This window comes from Rhipicephalus sanguineus, unplaced genomic scaffold (genome assembly GCF_013339695.2).
Source record: "Rhipicephalus sanguineus isolate Rsan-2018 unplaced genomic scaffold, BIME_Rsan_1.4 Seq782, whole genome shotgun sequence".
Lineage (NCBI taxonomy): Eukaryota > Metazoa > Arthropoda > Arachnida > Ixodida > Ixodidae > Rhipicephalus > Rhipicephalus sanguineus.
The window spans coordinates 1-16919 of record NW_023615978.1 but is presented as its reverse complement, the minus strand read 5'-3'; the positions used below and the strand labels follow the sequence as shown (position 1 = coordinate 16919).

Here is a 16919-nt window from a genome sequence, read left to right as displayed (position 1 = left end):
AAAAGTAGGAGGATTTGAAAAATGTTCGCTATATGTGGACGCAGCTTCAATGGTTAGCATTGGAAAACCGTAAATGCACCCAAATATGGTCGTTTAACCAATAGATCATTAGATGCGGGATCGTTATAAGTGGTTTCGACTGTAATAGCCTAATCTGGCAACCGTGCTCTCTTCCACACATAGAATAACTTCACACTCAAAGCTATCCTTATGGTGAACATGTCGCATCTTCAAGGTCACTGTGTCCATTCAACAAGATATCCTCTAGGGAAAATTGCTCTGAGTTCCGAACTTGACCAAGACTGGCAGAGGCAACAGAGCACTCTTGAGACACAGAAAACGAGAAATATGGTACCACCATGGGGGCCAGCATTGCACCATTCCTTGAGCAAGTGAGCTGTTCCATGGAGGAAGGAAAAACACTAGGACAGACCGTCACGTGACAGTCCTGAAGCCAAGTCGTGAAATAGGTAGAGGCACCGTGCCGGAGAGTGGGTGGGACGCCATTGGAGGAGGTTGGCTTGTCCTTCCTTCATGGCTAGCTGTGACCACCACTCAAGGGACAATGGGCTGAATAAGGGCCAATTTTGGTTTTTGCCACATTCTAATGCACATGTGACTTTGACCTCCTTACGCTGTCACTGACATACCAATGTGTTCTCCATTGTGCGTTCAAAAATTCGCACGGAAGCGCAAAACTGGTATGTTTACCATGATTTTATGAGCATTTGTCGGATCTTGCTAGAAGCACATATTTTTGCCCCTTGCCGTGTTGGTACGTGTATTGAAGAATATGGAGCGATCGCGCCCACCCTTCTTTGCTGGGGGCATGGTCGCTCTGCACATGCTACTCTTTCGGGCTGAGCGACCATGCGGAACGCGTGCGATTACGGGTACAGCGGTTGTTATGCCATCTGCCACAGGTTTGCGGTAGTGGTTTTTTTGTTTGTTTGTTTGTTTTTTGTATTCTGTTGGCATGTCTGCGATAGCGTGTCAAGTTCAGGGGTGTCCACTGTTGCCTCTCCAATAGACCGAAACATGACTCGATCGCTGCTTTCGCTTGCTCTCCGCAGCCTCCCTTGCTGCTATCAGCAGCAAACGAGGGTTGTATCCCCTTTCCATCCCTCTCTGTCATCTTGACGTCACAATGTGCCATTTCTCTGCCTTTCAAGCTTCTCTGTCAGCTTGGTTCCGAAACCAAGCTGACACTGGAGGTGCATCACAGCCAGAAACAGCTTAGGGAAAGGGTTAAGTTGTCTTTCAGGATTAAAAGTGTACATTAGAGGGAGGTGATATATTTTGGGGATTTCCTGTAAAGTGAAGAAAGCACTTGTTGTGCAGGTGAAGAGCTTGTACCGAAGGGACCAAAAGTTCTGGAGCCGGCGTCCCCTGAGTGAGGACATGATATTCCACGCGGCCTTCGACGTGTTCTGCTTGCTGCCCGGTGTGTATGGGGCCCTGCAGGGAGCCCTGCGACCCGAGTCTGAGCCTCTTTTGTGGGCCCTGTGTGAGGAGCAGGCCTTGGCACACATCAGCCCCGACGAGGTGAAGCAGCGCAAGAAGCAGCGCAAACTGGACCACGAGGTGGATGATTTACGCCGGCGCCTGGATGCGGCCCGGCATACGCAGCGCCAGGTGGTGCTGAGCAATCGTGAGATACGCCTTCTCAGGTGAGTCTACGCTGTACTGAAATAGTGTATGGCCTCTGTGCTGTAACGAGTCTCATTAGTGCTCTAGTATAATTAAGACTAGCATCTTTAATTATGCTCACTTCAACAGTCACCCTCAAATAAGGAGCACCATAAGATCATGTGCACTGAGAGTGTGCTTTTTGAATCCCAGTGTGCCTGACAGGAAGAAAAAAGTGTTCAACACTCGCTGCCATGGCTGCGATTGGCGCTGACTAACACCTAGGTATAAATGTACTAATTGCAACAGGAGAAGAAACCGGGGTATCCTTAACAAGAACCATCACGCCGCCTCCCCTGCGATCAAGTCTGTCACGCCGAAAAAAAAAAAGAAATATTGCTTATAGGAAACTCTCCTCCAAGCTCATATGTTAGAAATGGCAGTATGCCCTAATTGTGGAATTGCCTGTCATGAATTGGGAATGTCCACCATATGCTTACCTTTGACGCTACTTGGACACTTTTTTGGTTAAGGTCTTGAGTCAAATTTGCAATACATGCACATCATTGCTGAAGAGTGCGACTTCATCTGCAAACCATAAATTGCTAAGATAGTCTCCATTATGCTTCATTCCTGTTTCTTTCCAATGTAGTTTTAATAGTACTTCTTTTAGGCAAGCAGTAAATAAGAGCGGAGAGATTCCTTGATCGGGATTTTTCTGCTTGTCTTTCTAATTTTGAAAAAGAGCTTTGTTGCTTTGCAGATATGGTGTTTTTTTTTTATTTGTTGTCTGTATTTGCAATATTAGTCGCATTAATGTGGCTCAGTAGCATGCTACTAAGACCTTTAAAATAGAATTAATTAGTGGCACGAATATTTTGCATATAATAAATGATGCACCTATGTGGAGAATGTAGGTTAAGAACAGCCATTACTCATGGTTTTCATTAGAGCTGTGCGAATAGCAAAATTTTGGGTGCGAAGCGAATTCGAATAATAAAGATTGAGTGCGAATCGAATCGAATAATTTTCGATTATTTCTCAAACATTTTTCGAATAATTCGAAGTGAAATTACAGAAAAAGTTGCAGAGAATCCCTAAGTATGTTCTTGTGAGATCGCAACATGAAAGTGTTTCTTTTCGCTAGGTTGATGAAGCGCTGGTGGGGTCATATTTCATAGTTGTCGTTCTTATCAAGAGTGAGGCAATGTAGAGGCCGAATTCTTATGTACATGATTGTTATGTACATGATGTCGGCAACCAAAGTGTTGCCGACAACACTTTACACGTGATAGGCAGAGATGCCATTTCATCAGCCTCTCCTCCTCTTTCAACTGCTGTGGAAGGCCAACTGATGTGGCGGACAAGGGTGTGCTCCCTTCAAGTCCGGAGTTCCAAATCTGCCTCGTAGACGTCGATATAAGAACATCTGAAATTTTGGATGCTAAAAAACTTCGGCGTCCGATTTTTCAGACTTCCTGCACAAATTTCAGGTCCAAAACAGCATTAATTGAGCCCCCAACTCTGCCACATCTTTCATCTCCATGTTGGAAGCAGCGTTTTCTTGAGTTAATACATTTGCGACCGTAGCGGAGCTCTAAAGGTAGCTTTGCCGCAATACGGGGGTGTGATGAGGTGAAGCATATTGAAAATCTAGGGACCACTTCCAAACGGACGTTGACTGTCTTTTGGCCAAGTTCGACCGTAACGGACCTTAAAAGGCAGCTTTGCCGCAATACGGGGGTGTGAGGAGGTGAAGCATATTGAAAATCTAGGGACCACTTCCAATCGGACGTTGACTGTCTCTTGCCTAAGTTCGACCGTAACGGAGCTTGAATGGCAGCTTTGCCGCAATACGGGAGTGTGATGAGGTGAAGCATTTGAAAATCTAGGGACCATTTCCAAATGGACTTTGTCTCTTGGCTAAGTTCAACGGCAAGTCATCGGTCTCGCCCTAACCGCCGCCACGTCCCAAGGGATCCCGGTCGACGGTTAGGGAGGATGAGTGTGGGTTTAGGCTGACGCCTCTACCCTGTCATCTATTTGACGGGTGCCAATAAAGTTACTTCTCTCTCTCTCTCTCGACCGTAACGGAGCTTGAAAGGCAGCTTTGCCGCAATACGAGAGTGTAATGAGGTGAAGCATATTAAAAATCTGAAGGGGTCACTTTTAACCGGACGTTGACTGCATTTGTCTTTGGGAAGTTCGAATAGTAAAATTTCAGTGCGAATCGAATCGAATAGCAAACACTATTTGAAAAATATTCGAAATTTCGAATATTCGCACACCCCTAGTTTTCATGCTGCAACTTTCGCTTTGGTTGCGGCATGATGCATGTTATGTTGAAATCTCTGTGATTTAATTGGGCACAAATACTATAAACTGCAGCAGCAGCCCATTTTGTTTAGACTGCTGGGATGAATCATGCATCATCATAAAAATGGCAGATTTATTTTCTGCTCTGCCTCCATCAGCTTCTAATTCGATCCAAACAAATGAGAAACCTGTGCCTCCTCAACGTAATGGAAATTATCGACCTTCCTAATGACTGTATCATACACTTGTTCTTTCCCGGCTTGACCACCCAATTCTATAGGTGTTGTGCCAAATTACTATATACTGGTAAAGTGTGCTAAAATCGCCCGTTTAGTTTCCCTCGCAGACTGTCTGGTTCATTGGTGTCTTCAAGGCACGACTAGGGTGACCACCCTCCTGCTACCAAAATGCGGGATGCATTGACCGGGAGGTGGATCATACCAGTTGAAATTCAAATACACGGGTGTATAAACAAAACTGTTTTAGCCATCGCTGTCGTATATATGCTCCGACACGAAACAAGGTTATTAATATCAACATCGGCAACTCAGTAAATGGCCATTCGCAATGTGCTCAACACCGTTCTTTTACTTTCTTGATGTCTTATTTCAATGTCATGGAAACTGAAGAAACTGCAGCTAGCTGACTTTTTTGGAAGCTTGGAGGGCTTGCAGCTAGCACATCCTCAAACAGTGTGGCAGATGCAGCTGCACTCTATGCACTGCTGAACAATAATGAAGTCTGACATTCGGGACATTTCTGTGGGACGGGTGGTCACCCTAGGCACGACAAGTTCCAGACATTTGTCAGTCTCACTCAGAATGGCAATAATGGGATGACCTGGAAATGGTCCTTCTTGTGCAGGTATGTGAACCTAACGGAAGAGGAGTGTGCCCGCATTGATGGAAATCCCAAGGTGGCCCGCAAACTGGATCGCCTACGGAACCGTGGTGCGGGAGCAGCAGGGACTGGTGCAACAGATGGCTCGCCAGGTATTGGCGATGAGGACGATGAAGAGACGAGGATGCAACTGAGTCAGAGTCTGAGTCCACCGATTCTGACCTTCCGAGGTCAGGTGACTGGAGCTGTGATTCACTAGGTGCCGCAGTGTCACCCAGCCACTCAACGGACTGTTCGGGGCCAAAGGCACCTAGCCCAGTGACAGCCAATGGACACACCTCAAGGGATGGCTGCTGCTACTGCTGCTGTGGGGAAGGCCGAATGCCACGGGAGGGTGTGGACGCGACCTGTCAAACACTTTCCACAGGCGACATTGTCATAACTAAAGTGTTCTTTGAAGAACAGGAGCACGGAGGAAAAACAATCATCCAGTGAGATTTTGCATGCCTTAGGGAACAACTAAACCAGTGAATGTAGTGTGCCTCAAAGAACCATTATTGTTTGTGACATGGCATTTAGGAGGGCTTTCCTCAACTGGCACCGGTGAACCAAGTGATAGCCCAGACGAAATAGAACAGCAGGTTTTGCAAGGTGACGTGTGACCCGTCTATGGAGTTCCACAAACACTCAAGAAAGAACATACCTGCCATGTGAGATTTCTTATGCACTAGTTTTTCTATGCAGTGCTTGCTTGTCCAGAGCCTATATGTATAAGTGCCTTGATATAGCCGCTCACTACCTTCAAGGATTTGTGTGACGCTTTCTGGTTTGAGGGAACCTTTTTCTCACAAGTGTGCACAGCCTGTTGCAGTGAGTTAACCAAGTGTGGCTGCACACAGTGCATTGAAAGCAATGACGCTGGATCATTTAAATAGGTTCTACATTAATTCTTAGTATGAATGACAGGTGGTGTATTGCACATTTGGGCATGTAAACTGCTCTGTGTGAACTTGCGGGGATGATGTTTTTGTGTTTTGAAAATAAAAATAATTCTAGATGCTCTGATAGCCATCTTGTTGGCTATCGCAGTATGGCATAAACATGATTAAATGGACTGAGGGAAAGATGGCAGCTTGAAGGGAGGAAAAACTCTTGAACAGTGGACTTTTCTTCGTCAAGGCAGCAGCTGCCTACCTCAGCTTCGCATGTACTATGTGTATGCTTCGTACACCCAAGGAAAAGAGAGGAACTGGCAGGACGAATTGGGTAAATCAAACGAAAGAGGAAGCACACCGGTAAACAAAGCGAGACTAGAAGGGTGTGTTGCTGAATGACGGTTGTCAAAAGTAAGCACCACCTAAAAATTATAATTTCATGATGATCCGAGTGGTTAGAAATTGTTGGAAAAAAAGGCTCGAGTCTCACTGGTTTTCTTCTGTATTTGCCATATGGGATGGATTCAAGAGCCCACTTTTGAAACTTTTATACCTATTGGCTGAAGTGTATTAAACTTGTGAATAAGGTATGGCTCTATTCTGTCTCTCGGGGACCGAAAGGTTGACTGATGTAAAGTCCGAGCTTATCGAAGTTGTGACCTGCCACACCAAAATGCTGCACCACTGTTTTTGGTGATTTCTTAGTCGTGTTCACACGATGCCCATTTAATATATTAACAGGCTGTCCTGTTTCGCCAATGTACTGTTTGGGACAATGTGGTAAATTTATATGGCAATATGGTAAATCCATATAATAAACTTTCTAGTCTCGCTTTGTTTACTGGAGTGCTTCCTCTTTCGGTTGACTCTCCCAGTGCTTGTGTGCAAACTGTGTTGTTACAGGTGGGAGGACCACTTCAAGGTCCTCTCTTTCCTAAGTGTAATTTTGAACACTTGAATTAAAATTTAATTTTAAAAAATCCATCCGACACGGTAAATACATAGTGAAAAGCAGCGAGACATAAAGTTGTAGAAATTTCTAGCTGTGTTCATCATTGGGAAATTGCCATTTTTACGTGGTGCTTATCTTTGACAACCAAGATTCAGCAAAGTGCCCCCTTTTTTCGTTGTTTGTTGATGATGTGCTTCCTCTTTCTCAGTCAATGCCAGCTTATCGCAATATCCCCGTTTTCACGCTTTCCCTCTCCTGTTTTGTTTCGGGGCTAAGATTGCTGCCTTGAAGAAGACATTACCATTCGACGAAGCATTGGCTCCAGCGACACCCGTGTTCAAGGATTTTTTTATCTCAGTAAGCATGTTTAAATGAAATGAAAACTCTGGCATCAGTTTCATGAACATGGTAGCCACATAAGTGACAGCAAGCCACATAGCTCAGCCAGCACATTAGCTTATGGCTTGTGGTATTTCTGGCTTGTAATGTTATCTTTAATCTCAAAGAGCAGCAATTTTTTTTTCTTGTTGCATCCTTATGCAGCACACATAGCAGTGTGGCCGCTACTCTGGGCACCATAGACAGTGTCCTGATCAAGTGTTGAAGGTACAAACAGTTTTATTTTTGCACCAAGCTTTCATAGATGACTCGCGCAGGGACATGCTAGCATCACATCATGTGTGAATCTATCTTGTGACAGTATGCCAATATTGTACAGTTGAAGCCCTCAATAACGAAAGCCCTAAAGAACAAAATTCTCGCGGCAACGAAGAAATCTGGCGTTCCCGGCGAAGGTCCATCTCAATGCATTTGCCCCCTCTCGACAGCGAAGAGGTTTTAAAAAGCACTTCCACAATAATGAAAGTTTCAAGTAGTGATACGCAACATTTTTTTCAACCCATGAGCTAGTTGGGAAACCAGAAGTTGGAAAATTGCGGCATGACATGAAGCGACACAGGGAAGTGGACCTTTTATGGACCTGGAAATGCTTGGCCGCCGTCATCCAAAACTGCTTCAAGCACGCCAGTTTTGCAACTTGTCTGCACGCCTTGGCACGCTTGCCGGGCACGGAAGTGGGTGTTTCTTCTCCGAGCACCGATGACCTGGAGCCACTAGCTGAAGCGTGAGATGCGCTTCGCCATCTCAATGGAGCGATACCCGACGCTGTTGCACTGCACGATTTTTTGTGTGCTGACGCCGACCTGATCTTGTACAAAGAGTTCAGCAACGGCGCTATCATCACTCACACTTTATTTCCCCGGCACCCACGACGACGACGAGGCCCGAGCCACAAAGCTCCTTCAAAGCAGCGGAGCAATATCAGCTACTTCTTTAAACAAATATTGGTTGGGCAGAGTAATTGGTGCACGTATTTTCCCGTTTTTGCGACAACGATATTGCCGCGAGAACGAACGAAATCGCATCCCCGGCGATTTCGCTATTGTGGGGTTCGACGTTATATCACTTCTCGGCTACAAGAGTGGATGAGGCAGCCACTGCTACATTTAGAAGGTACCTTGCAAGGCTTCAGAGTTAATTCCCGCTCAAAGCTAACAAGTTGCTCTCCTGAGCATGAAGGAATGCCAGACAATGTGGGCCAAATATCACACACTGATGCGCACAACTGCTATGTGGGTGTTTTGCAAATTGCGGAAGTGCAGCTATGCACATGATGGTCTCGTTAATCTAGCATCCAATGTGAAATTTCATCTTTCGGTAGCATAACTTTGTAAAAAATAAAATTAAAGGGGCTACCATGTTTTCATCTTGGAATGTTTGAAGGCACAGTATATGAGAACCCGTTCTGTAACAGTTAAACCCACTCATAACGGTGCCAGATTTAGCACTATATTGGCAGGGGCGGTGCCGGAGGGGGGGGGGGGGAGTGGCCGCCCAACCGAACGCCCCCTTTTCACCCACATGAGCAAACAGTTCAGCATCCTGCCCCCTCCCCGCCCAGTAAAAAAGTCCTGGCATCGCCTCTGTATATTGGACTTCATGATGTGCATTCATTGCACTGTGAACTTTCTTATGTATTTTGTGGTGAAATAAACCGCTTACTACAGTGTTTTGGCGCTGTATTATCGGTTGTAACAATTTGGTTCTGGAGGTATGCTTCAAGGGAGGCTGAAGGGAAAAGGTGAATCAGTTTGGACTGACAAATTATGCTCTTAAAAACTCTTGTCGTTAATTTCACCATGGTAGGTTTATTAATGGAAGAGAAAATGGTCAACGTTTCATTTTTAAATTTCGCGCCAAGAACTCCATGCGTGACGCCACAGGTCTTAGTCTTTTTTTGGGGGGGTGGGGGGACATTAGTTCAATGAAATGTCCTGAAACATGGTGTGCTAAGTCTCTCGCCACCTCAGAAGACCTCGTATTTACACGGTATTAATTACGTAGGCCGTAGTAGACACCGTCAAAATTTATTATGTCACAGCGATTGTGGGGAACCTGAAGGTGGCGTCGCCACCCGCATTTTCCTTTTGCGCGTTTTCTCGCTTACCAAGCGTCTTCTTGCAACAAGCGTGGCGATTTTAACGCGACAGCTTCAAAGAGCTCGTTTCGCAGAAGTTCCGGTGTCGGCGTCATTGGTTGTGAGCGAAAAATCAGCGTTGGGAAAGTTCGAGTAGATGCAAATAAAGAAATAATAAAAAAATTCGGTTCGTGTGGGAATCGAACCCAAGACTTCTGCGTGGCAATTGACCATTTGCAAAAATCTGCAAGGCGGCTTTACTGCAAGGTTGTTTTCCAACCAAAAACTCTCCGTCGCAGACTGGTTTTCTCGCTCATTGTACTTTTACGGGAAGTCACGCGAGTACGACAAAACGACCTCTTTCCCCAACTATTACTGTGGGGCCGCCTCGTACGAACCCTCAGCCTTCGCTAGGTGGACAAGGCAGCCGTCGTTCGTAAGAAAAAAAGGGGGGGGGGAGGGGGTAGAGAAGCAAAAACAGAATGAGCGAGAAACGCAGTCGGGGATTGAGAGTTTTTGGTTGGAAAACAACCTTGCAGGAAAGCCGCCTTGCAGATTTTTGCAAATGGTCCATTGTTCTACCACAGAGTCACGCGTTTTTTTTAACACGAAAGTGTTTTATTTTTATGCCGGGGTCCACCAAGTACATCCGTCACGGATATGACGTTGATAAAATGGACGCCAACGGGTGAGAAAGAAAATAAACCAAGAAAAAGATACCCCGCTGGGAATCGAACCCACGACGTTGCGGCCGCGACGACAAGCGCCCGACGCGCTACCGACTAAGCTAACTCGGGAGATGCTAGACACAGCGCGAACGCGCCTTATATCTTTCACACATTCTCTTTCGCAGCGGGCGGAGCGGGGCGGTGCTGCCGTCTGTGAGATGTGAAAAGAAGTAATGCTTCACGATCGACACTTACTAGCGCTTACTCCGAGATTGCACGCGATATCGGAGGCCATGTTTAAAGCGTCTCGATACCAGAGAGGTAGACTGGCCGCGCTGGCGTCGCCGAGGCACCCTTGACGCAGTTACGTTCTATGCCTTTGGCTTCGTGTTAGCGTGCGTCGGCTCATCGGAGTAGTGCAGCTTCCGCGTGCATGAACGAGTCTCTCTGCCGCCGACTGCTTCAATTGCGAGAGCACCGACTAACAAAACTGCTGCAATACGCGTTGCAGAAAGGACGCGATTTCGACGGGCGAATCTCGTGTCTTGGTGGAGCGAGAGCAGCGCCTGCGAGACAGAAACCAGCGGGACGCAACGCGTTTGCGGCTCAGGTTACGAACCTCTACCTCCCGTGTTGCTGAAGCGCAGTGTGTGTTAGTGTATGCATGAGCAGAGGCGTCGGCTACCAATTACTAGAAAGCGCACACCGTGCAGTTTCTCTCCTTAATTGACGACGCTTTGAAGAAGTGCATACCGGGCGCCAGTGTTGATTATGAGCTTGTTGATATCATCCTTACGCGGGATTCACGATTCGCTGTGTCTAAATATATGTTCACACCGTCAGCTACCACAACGGTTTAATCATGATCATTCATGGGCGTTAGTCGTCGCGATAGAGACATGCTGTCAACATGGGTGCATCCACGTCAAACGGTGCTATAGCTGCCAAACACGAATAGACATTGTACAAGCTGTCATATATCACTACACAATAAGCACTACTTCTGCGAAAACACGTTTCACTTTCGTGTTATACCGATTCCTATGACGGAGGGATCACCCATGTTTTTTTTTGCTTTATTGCCTGTTACGAGTGAAAAACAGCGCTAAAAAGACGGGACAAGAAAGGACATGAGACCATTAAGGCCCGAACACACGTACGCGTTGCAGCGCGTCGACGCATGCCTTTTCGACGCGGCGCCGCGCCCTCTCTCTATGGGGGGAGAGGGCGCGCGGCTACGCTAAGCTGCGCGCCCTCCCTCTCCATAGGGAGATGGCGCGGCGCCGCGTGAAAAAGTCACGCGTTGACGCGCTGCAACGCGTACGTGTGTCGGGCCTTTGGCATGGGCGTCCGGGGGGGTGCAAGGGGGGGCAGCTGCCCCCCTTGGAATTTTAGATACTAATTTTCTATGCAGTAGCAGTAAGCTTTGATTAGCGCACTCCAGTCCCGCATATCCGCGTGAAACATCATTCAGGATTACCAGCCAACTTTGCACGTTACATACTGCTATAAACTAATCTTGCCGGTCATGTCACGGCAATGAAAAAAAAACCACCTATGCTGTATGCCCCCCCCCCTCCCCCTTCCCCACCCTGCTGATGCACCCCCCTGGAAAAAGTTCTGCGGACGCCCTTGGCCTTTGGACATGTAGAAAGTAGCAAGTTGTGTCAGTCCTACTGGACAGATACAAGTTTAAAATTTCTTGAGCGCTGTCAAGCCTCGACAACCACTCAGGTACAAACTCCTGAGCTTTGTGGAGTTCCACAAACCTGGTCTTACACTCTAGAAAATACATTCGTGTGGGCCCTGCATCTGGATCGCAATAAAATCCCGCCATAAACAGTGAAGACCATTTAGCCTAATCGAGTCAAAAAGTAATACCTCTTCATCACTTACTGGCAGAAATCTTATACCATGTGGATCTAAAGGTAAATCCTTCTTTATCGTCTTTTGAAGTACATCCCAAAAATAAACTTCCCAGCAATGTAAGAAAATGTGGTCTATAGTTTACTGTTTTTTTACAGATCAGGCAATCTGGCCCCCAAGGTAAGAAAAGACCACGGCCTTCTTGAAATGCCTTGACAAATAATGTACCCGTGGGAAGCTTAAAAAAGGACGACTTCACGGCAGGAGCCACTTGCATTCTCTTTACGCGCATCTTGCCCGTTGACCTCCACTGTACAGTACGGTCCACTGTTAAAGGGAACACTCGAATGAGCACCCTTCATATTGCTGGCCCCCTAACGGCAAGTGGATGGGTAAACTTCGTGCATGGCACTGTTCTGTGAAAAGGAGTCACAACTGTCAACCACCAGTAGTCTTATGCAGATCTAAGCCACTATGCTTTTGCAAGAGAGCGAAATCTGAACATGCCCTGCACGCAGTGTTCCCTTTAACAGTGGACCCGTCTGTACATGGCTAGGAACAGAGTTACAGGTAGAACAGCATCACATACGTCTTTGTACAGCTTTTTACGTGTCACAGATAAAAAGCGTACACTTAGAATAACCTCCTTAAGATACCCGCAGACAGCACCTGTCATGTGATTCGTACCAACCTGTCATGGTCTCATAGGTGGAAAACACGACACAGGAACGTTGCGGATCACGAATAATCTTTATAACTGAAAAGCGTAAATATGAAGAACCCCAGTATCAAACAAGGCATGCAAAACAGCTGTAAAACTCCATTAAGCAACCATGTACAAAAAACTAATAGTCATATTAACAGTTCGTCACAAGCGCGTTGCCTTGTACGTAGCTGCTGCTTCGGGGTCACGTCGTACGGCTCGTTGCGTCAGCGATGTTCGCAGCGTCGCTGGTGTACGTCCGTCAGCTGTACCGCCGATGTAGCTCAGAAACGACGTCGAAGTCAGCTCTCCGCAGCGGCTGTACCGCTCGTCCACTCTGGTGCGAGGCCTACGGGGCGTAGCCGTAGGAAGCCTGGCGTGTCCTCACGGGGATGACGTCGTTGTGCCCGAGCTCTGCTCCTGGCCGTGTTCCCGCAGCTCACAGGACGTTGCTGCGAAGGCTGGGGTACGTCCTTGCCAGGTGCACTGCTAGCCGTCTCGGGTCGCACGTCATGCCGCCGCTGCCGCTCGCCCACGCCTCCCTCGTTCCAAGCGCGCTCTGTCTTTTCTCCGGCCACGTCGCCTCTCGTCCCTTTTCTGCTTCTTTTCCTCAGGTTCTTTTAATTCCGTCTTCAATATGTATTCTTCTTTTTCTTTCTTTCTCCTATGTTTCTTCATCTGGAACACGTTCTTTTATCTTACTTCTTCCTCTTTTCTCTTTGTTTTCTACCCATGTAAATATAATCATGACAATGCGCCCTCCTTTCAAGAGTTTTTCATCCTGAAAAACTGCTCATGACGCCCCTTGGTGATTTCATTTCCTTTCGTCGTCAATACGTATCATAAACACGTACGCGTCCTACCGATGCACTTCACTTCATTCCACGCACACACTCACACGACATCCTTATCACAAGTCACATCACGTACGTCGTTGAACAGTTCAAAGTTCACATAAGGACACCAAGTCACTGTGTCTACTTTCACAATTTCACCAAATGTTTACCATAACAGTAAAAGGAAGTCCTAAACACATTCGCTTACAGTAGAGACGTCACTGTGCTACTCAACATATTCGACAGTTCGCTGTCTCGAAGACTCTCGTGTTGCGAAACTGCATGTACAAATTACTCCAACGTACAAAGAGGATACCTTCTTCCTCACCATTTGTACGTTACGGCAATCTTCCTTTTTCGCTTGCCCGTCTATTTGCAGCATCTCTCCACAAACCTTTTCACATCTCTACGCAACCCAGGCCAGAACACTACTCTAGTTAATGCCATTACAGTTCGCCTCACTCCCTTATGTCCCTTGGCATGGCCCTTCTCCAATACAGATAGTCTATAGACGATTTTCCGCAGCTGGTTTATTAAATCTAACTAGATGGCGCCACTGGCGCCACCGCACCGTGGCCGTCCCCCTACCGTGGCCGTCTCCATGGCCATCCCCCTGCCGTGGCCTTTGGCAGCGGCAGGGGGATATGTCTCCATCCGCGTCGCGTCGTCTGCTCGGCGTTCCCATAGCGTCTGCGCGCACACGAGTAAAAGCGAGCAGACGGCGCAGACGGCAGCGCCGGAAAAGTAAACATGGCGGCACCTGTGGATGTAGTTTCCTTGCGCCTCGAGTTTATCACGTCGTCCTGCTCTGTGTGGCCCGTAAGTTCAAAACCTACGCATTTATTTGCTTTATATTCGCGTCCTGAAGCTTCGAGAGCGATGTACTCGTCGGTATTTTGCAGTGTTTCCAAGATTCATTCTCATATTGTCCGAGACAAGGCTTAGCAAGCATGGCTAAATAAACACAGCTGATCGCAATAATAAAGACAAAGCATACCTGAAGTTTCTTTTCCAGCGTGAGCTGACACAAAGCGATGGCCGATTTTGCCATTTATTTATTGCTGTGAGGACAGTGGGCGAGTAGCAAGCGCGAGTTCGGATCGAAGCGGGGTGTCGCGTCTGCATGGGTGCTGCCATGTTGGCTTGTAACCCACCTACTGGCGGTTGCTAATACAACAATTAGAGAATACACCATAAATACGACGCAGATTAAACATATCCCTTATCGTGGCGTGGTACGTACCAAACAAACGCAAATGCCTCAACGTTTTCAGCTCTGAGGCGATTACATGTAGAACTATGTTTGCTGCGCAAGCATGTGACTTGCTTACACCCTGCAGCAACCAGCTTGTGTAGTACGGCCACGGCCGCTTCGCTGGCCCAATGCGTTGGCTGGGGCAAATGGCTGGGGGAAGGCCAGTTACGATCACGTGATCAAACATGGCAGCGCCCGTGCGCCGCTGCGGAAAATCGTCTATACCTTGCCGGCACATCAATTGCATACACTTCTACATTTGTGCACGAACTTTCTGTACACCACGCCATGTTCAGTACGTACGTCACATCTGTTCTCTCTTCACTCATTGGCCTATCTCCAATCCTATGTACAGCATACTTGAGTGTCTGGTCATTTCTCTGCTCCTTATTCAGTACATCCAGTACCGCATGGAGTCGTTTTAACTTCCCGTCTAGAGTGACCTATAGGGGGAGTGTCCAAAGCGCCGCGCGAATACATGGGAGGAGCGAGGGCCTTTTGCGGTGAACTCCCGCGCCGCGGCGCTGCCGTGTCAGAAGGGAGTGTGAGGCTCTAGGACTAGGATTTAGTGCAACAAAATGTGGATTGATGGTATTCAATGATCACGGAGACCATACGGTCTTAATACAGGGCCAAAAAATACCGAGGGTAAGCGAGTACAAGTACCTCGGAGTATATGGGTAAATGAGGGGGATAGATATATGGAGGTACAAGAGAAAGCATCGGTAGCAAAGGGAAAGAGGAATGCTGCAATTATGAAGCACAGAGCTTTATGGGGATACAATAGGTACGAGGTGCTTCGAGGGCTGTGGAAGGGTGTGATGGTTCCGGGGCTTACATTGGGAACTCAGCGGTGTGCATGAAGTCAGAGGTGCAATCAGGAATGGATGTAAATCAAAGGACGGTGGGCCGCCTCGCGTTGGGCGCTCACGGGAAGACGACAAATGAGGCGGTAAAGGGTGATATGGGATGGACAGGCTTTGAAGTGAGGGAAGCGCAGAGCAAAATGAGATTCGAAGAGAGGCTGAGGAAAATGAAGGAGAGTAGATGGGCAGAGAAGGTTTTCAGGTATTTGTATAGAAAAAGCGTTGACACGCAGTGGAGAAAAAGAACTAGGAGGCTCACCAGTAAATATACGGCTAATAGTACGGGCGATATGGCAACAAGGAGCATTAAGCGGAAGGTCAGAGAGGCGGAGAGGACTATTGGGTGACAGCGATGGAAAAGAAGCCGGCTCTGAGTAACTATTGAAAAGGAAAAAAACGAAATAAGGAAGGAAAGGTTTTATGATAATTCAAGGGGAAGCGCGCTTACTGTTTGAAGCAAGGTCGGGCTGCCTTAGAACGCGTAGTTATAAAGCGAGATTCAGTAACGAAGAAGAACAATGTACATGCTGCGGGGGAACTAAGGAAACGATGGAACATGTACTGATTGAATGTGGCGATATTCACCCAGGTATACGTGTGGGCACGAGTCTACATGAAGCCTTGGGTTTTAGGGACAACACTGGAAAGCTGAACACGTCCGCGATAGAAATAAGTAAGAGACGGTTAGAGTATTGGTGGCAGAAAAGTAGAGATAAAGTACAAAAATAAATAATGGGGGAAATAAGGTCATTCTTCCTTAAGAGGCAGAGAGATGGACCGTGAATTTATATTTTTGGTATAATAACATAGATTTAATCAATGTAGATAAGGCATTAGGACAACATGAAACAAGGAAGCTTTTTTTCTTTCCCTTTTTTTTCGCCTTCGAGCCTGGTGGCAGACATGTCACCGCCCCGTTATAAAGGGGACGCTCATAGCATCCATCCATCCATCCGAAAAGGCACGCAGAAAGAAAAGGAAACGCATCTACGACACAAATGGGGGTAGCGGCCTTTGTTTGAAGCGCGGGCTGGGGCACTGCGAACACTTGTGTACCGCCGTCGATTCGACGAAGCTACCGACGACACGAGGGCTTTATGCCGGGTGTGCGAGCAGGAAGAGGAAACCATCCCCCACCTTGTGCTACGCTGTACGTCTCTGTGCCCCCGCCAGCGAGAGGGCACTACTCTGCCGAGGCACTGGGGTTTGCGCGCACGAGTGACACGGTGCTGCACGCAGGCGATGAAACGGCTGGTGCAGTGAACTATGCAGCAGTTCGCACCACCAAAGCAAGGCTGGTGCGGTGGTGGCGAGCGACGCAGCGGCAGTGAATTAGCCGTACAGACTTATTTACGGTGCTGTGGGTGTGTGTGTGTGTGTGTGTGTGTGTGTGTGTGTGTGTGTGTGTGTGTGTGTGTGTGTGTGTGTGTGTGTTTTCTTTCTTCTTTTTTTTTTTCGCTGGCTAGGGCAAATTAATCTTGCCCGCCCGATACAAAGGGAATAGCCCCAAGTCATCATCATCATCATCATCATCATCATCGTGGGCTTTCTCCGCGGCGGAAGCAGCGTCAAAGCGG

General features: G+C 47.4%; 1 pseudogene; it reads left to right on the top strand.

The window, feature by feature from the left end:
* LOC119378326 (egalitarian protein homolog) overlaps positions 1 to 5847 on the top strand; it is a 51325-nt pseudogene extending 45478 nt beyond the window's left edge.
* Positions 5848 to 16919: the final 11072 nt, after the last annotated feature.